The sequence below is a fragment of the Heterodontus francisci genome, unplaced genomic scaffold (assembly GCF_036365525.1).
Source record: "Heterodontus francisci isolate sHetFra1 unplaced genomic scaffold, sHetFra1.hap1 HAP1_SCAFFOLD_84, whole genome shotgun sequence".
Classification (NCBI taxonomy): Eukaryota; Metazoa; Chordata; class Chondrichthyes; order Heterodontiformes; family Heterodontidae; genus Heterodontus; species Heterodontus francisci.
Window position 1 is genome coordinate 1,222,672 of NW_027140330.1, and position 5,148 is coordinate 1,227,819.

The 5,148-nt window shown below is 44.6% G+C and overlaps 1 non-coding gene across 1 annotated transcript; it reads left to right on the forward strand.

The window, feature by feature from the left end:
• The first annotated feature begins 3,133 nt into the window (after positions 1–3,133).
• On the forward strand, positions 3,134–3,207 carry trnat-agu (transfer RNA threonine (anticodon AGU)). The gene has a single exon. It is a non-coding gene; the product is annotated as a tRNA-Thr (tRNA).
• Positions 3,208–5,148: the final 1,941 nt, after the last annotated feature.

Sequence of the window (5,148 nt, forward strand, 5' to 3'; positions counted from 1 at the left end):
TGGGAACACCACCACCTGCAAGTTCCCCTCCAAGCCACACACTACGTGACTTGGAACTATATCGCCTTTCCTTCACTGTCGCTGGGTCAAAATCCTGGAGCTCCCTCCCTCACAGCACCGTGGGTGTACCTGCCTCACACAGACTGCAGCGGTTCAAGAAGGCAGCTCACCACCACATTCTCAAGGGAAATGAGGGATGGGCAATAAATGCTGGCTTAGCCAGTGATGACCACATCACATGAATGAATAAAAAAAAATTATGAAAGCAACGGTCCCAGCAGTAACCAAATCAGCACCTTTGAAGACAAAGACAGGGACAATCATCACTGAACCTAACAAGCAGATGGAAAGGTGAGTGGAGCATTACCTTGAACTCTACATCACGGAGAACATTTTCATTGAAGTAGCTCTCAGCACCATTCCAGATTTCCCTGTCATGGAGTAGCTGGACAGCGACACCACCATAGAGCTCAACAACGCCATTGACCGTCTTGCCAGCGGTAAAGCCCTGGGAAATGATGGTATTCCACCTGGAATCATCAAAAGTGGAAAAGCAGCTCTGCTGCAGCATCTCCATGAACTTCTGTGTCTCTGTTGGAAGTGGAGATCTGCACCTCTAAACATGCGTGATGCAAACATTGTCACCTTGTGCAACAATAAAGGCGATCGCAGTGACTGCAGCAATTACCGAGGCAACTCCTTGCTAAGTATTGTGGGGAAGGTCTTTGCTCGCATTGCTCTGACCAGATTGCAGACCCTGGCATCACACATCCATCCTGATTCTCAGTGCAGCTTCAGAGCTGGTAGATCGACAGTCGACATGATTTTCTCACTTCGGCAGTTACAGGAGAAGTACTGTGAACAGTACAGACCACTCTACATTGTCTTTAAAGACATCAGCCTTCGATCTTGTTAGCAGAGACAGACTCTACAAACTGCTGTGGAAACTAGGCTGCCCTCCTGAACTCTTGGGCGTCATCACTTCTTTCCACGATAACATGCACAGTTCCGTCAGTTACAATGGAGCAACATCAGACACTTTCACGATCAGCAGTGGGGTAAAACAGGGCTGTGTCTTGGTGCAAACTCTCTTCGGAACGTAGGAGGAGGCAGTTTAACCTGTCGAGCCAGATCTGTCATTTAATTACATCCTTGCTGATCATCTACCTCAACAGCACTTTCCCGCGCTATCCCCATATCCCTTGATGTCATGAGTATCAAGATTTCTATCAATTTCTGTCCTGAACATGCTCAATGATTGAACTTTCACAAACCCCTGAGGTAGAGAATTCCAAAGATTCACCACCCTCTGAGTGAAGAAATTCCACCCTATATCAGTTTTAAATGGCCTTTTAAATGAAACTTTAAGGAATACAAGCCCAGTTTCCTCATAAGACAATCCCACCGTCCCAGGGATTAGTCTGGTGACCCTCCGTTGCACTCCCTCTGTGGCAAGTATATCCTTCCTTAGATAAGGAAACCAAAACTGTACACAATACTCCAGCACAATCTCACCAAGGCTCTATACAATTGCAGCAAGACATCTTTATTCCTGTACTCATGACCCCTCGTGTTGAGGCCAACATACCATTTGCCGTCCTAATTGATTGCTGCACCTGCATGCGAGTTTTTAGTGTCTCATGAACAAGGACACCCAGGTCCCTTTGGACATCAACACTTCCCAACCTCTCACCATTTAATAAATATTCTGTCTTTCTGTTTATTCTACCAAAGTGGATAACTTCACACTTATTCACATTATATTCCATCTGTCATTTCATTCACTTATCCTGTCCAAGTCCCCTGGAAGCCTCCTTGTAACCTCCTCACAGCTCACATCCTTTACAATTGGCATATCCTTCTCCATGCTGCTATTTTAAACTTTCTGTGACTCAGATGGGGGTGTCCACCTGCATACCAGAGCTGATGACAAGCTGTTCATCTTGGCAAGACTGTGCACCAAGACCAAAATGAATCAGTTCTTGGTCTGTGAGTTGCTGATTGCTGATGACGCTGTGCTGACATCCCATAATGAAGTTCATTAACAGCAGCTTGTATGTCGCTTCTCCCTGACCTGCAGGGAGTTTGGACTGACGATCAGCATCAGGAAGATCAAAGTTATGGGCCAGGACGTAGAGACTCCACCTTCCTTCAACATCGACAGCCTCACTTTGGAGGTTGTCAACGGCTTCACATACCTTCGATCAACAATCACCAGCAATCTGTCCCTTGATACTGCAATCAGCACCAGGATTGCCAATGCTGCAGCCGGCATGTCAAAGTTAAGAAGACTAGTGTGAACCGACAGCAAACTGATCGAAAATACAAAACTCCGCGTGTAGCAGGCTTGTGTTCTCAGCACCCTCCTTTATAGTAGAGAAGCATCAACAACTTATGCAAGTCAAGAAAAGCAGCTGAACAGCTTCCACCTCCGTTGCCTCAGATGGATATTGGGCATATCCTGGCAGGACAGAGTGCCGAATGCGGAAGTCCACCGGCATGCAGGGATCTGCAGCATGTTTGCCCTCTTCAGTCAACGGTGACTCTGTTGACTGGGTTATGTGTGCTGAATGGATGACGGTTGCTTTGCCAAAGACATGCTCTTTGGTGAGCTTGCTATCAGCACGAGACCAACAGGTCACCCACGTCTGTGACACAAGGACATCTGCAAAGCGAGATCTCAAGCTGACTGGGATTGGAGTCAATGCATGGGAAGTACTTCCTGCTGACTGGAATTCCTGGAGAAAGGCATTCAGGAAGACCATGTGAAAAGCAGAGGACAAAAGAAATGACCAGATGGTGGGAAAGAGAGCTCAGAGGAAGGAAAAATTATCAGTCGACCTCGGGCCAATGATATTCATCTGTACCAGCTGCGGAAGGGATCGTCACTCACGAGTCATCCTCTGCAGCCACAACAAACGATGTTTAATACAGAAGTGACGCACACCCCGGGTGTAGCCCATCGTTCCGAGACGGACGGTTGCCTATTCCAATTACAACTACAGCTACAACTACAAGAGCGAGTCAGAGGCTGGGAACTCTGCCGTGACGAACTCAGCTCTTGACCCGCCAAAGCCTGCCCACTATCTACAAGGCCTTACTCTGATTTCAATTGCACACGCATTTGTGATCTGGCTCTGTAGCTTAGTTGGTTAAAGTGCCTGTCTAGTAAATAGGAGATCCTGGGTTCAACTCCCAGCAGAGCCTTGTTTCGCAGTCACAGCATGCTTGAAAAGTTTCATTATCAACATTGACATTTGTGTCTTGTGAACTTTAATTTAAAATACATGATGAATTTCAAACGCCTAAAAAAACAGCCTTTGTGAAGGATATCAGTTTGGAATGGCTGTTCCTCCTTGGACAGAATTTCAGTGCTGATCCATCAAATGTAACTTGTTTGACATAAATTTGTTCACAGTGACATTCAACCTGGAAAACAGCTTGATATTAATCTCACTGAAGGAGAGTGTTTGTGTCATTATGTGTTGCTTTTAAGCGAGTCTGGGACATGACGCAAGTGGGAGGGTTTATCTGAGGTTTGGAATATTGGTCAGTCAGGAACAAGAAAAATCAAAGGAACCAAATAAGAAAACCTATGTCTCATGTGGTTACCGAGAAACGGTGAGAAGATATTAAACTTTGTTGTATTTCATACAACTGTGTGAACTTTGATCTTTGCGGCCTTTTATAAACAGTATTTGAAGTGTCTCAGTAAAAATGTTCAGTGGTGATGAGAGTGGGGTCTGGGTGAGCAGCTGCTTAATGTGACAGGATCAGGACTGGATGCAGGAAGTTCTCTGACAGTCTCTCTCTGATGGGTTGAGTTGATTTTCAACTGGCAGCTGTTGCTGTTTTGATAATTCAAGTTCCCTCCACCGATTTTTTTGGACAGACAGTGCAGTATGAGGATGTAAAGGGTTAATGCTGAAGACAGTGGGATTAACCCCTCCCACAATCAGAGTGATGATGCAACAGTCACATGAGATGAGGTTTGGGAGAAGAGAGAGCAGCACCAAGGATGCTAGTTTAGGAGGCTTGATGAGTGTGTACATAGTATTGTGTAAATTAGACAAGAGTTCTTCGTTCTTTCAGCAGGAAATGTGTCCAGAAAATATCGCGAAACTCACAATTTTATTATTCAGGAGTTGGAACACAGGGATATTAACTCCAAATGACAGTAGTGGTTTCATTTAACAAAATAAAAGTAGAGAATAATATTGCTCATTGATTGAAATCCCCCAGTGAGGAGACAGTTAAACAGGTGATCTGTTTGGGCATCCTTCCATCCAAGGTTTCGGCAGCTTTTAATGTCCCTTTTTGGTGAAATTCTCTGCTTTTTGCATCTTTTTTTAATCCACCTTTGATGGACCAGTGAAAAAACTGAAAAAAGTGAACAGATCCATCCTTTCTTTTCTTCCTTCTTCCCATCAGTTTCTCTTTTCTGTCCCAATTTAATCTTCTGTTTTATCCATTCCAATCATAATTCAACATTCCAATCAAATCTATTTGTTATTCCACAGTGTCTCTCCGTGTGTTTTATTCTGTTGTATTTTCTCACAGTCTGTTTGATGATCAATTTTACATCTCACTCTCTGTTCTGGTGAAGATCAGAAGCAGTGATATCTGTTTACAACACCCGACAAGTCAGCCTGAGGCTGTGTCTCATCGATAATGTGGAGTTAGAAACATAGGAACATAGGAGCAGGAGTCGGCCATTCAGCCCATCGAGCCTACCCCACCATTCAATATGATCATGGCTGATCATCCACTTCAATGCCCTTTTCACCGCACTTTCCTCATATTCCCTTATGTCATTTGTATTTAGAAATCTATCAATCTCTGCTTTAAACATACTCAATGACTGAGCTTCCACAGCCCTCTGGGTTAGAGAATTCCAAGATTCACAACCCTCTGAGTAACAACATTTCTCCTCATCTCTGTACTAAGTGGCTTGCCCCTTATTTTGAAATTGTGTCCCCTGGTTCTCGACTCCCCAACCAGGGGAAACATCTTAGCTGCATCTACCCTGACTGTCCTTTAAATATTTTGTAGGTTTCAATGAGATCACCTCTCATTCTTCAAAACTCTAGAGAATACAGCCCCAGTTTCCCCAGTCTCTCTTCATAGGACAGTCCCACCATCCCAGGA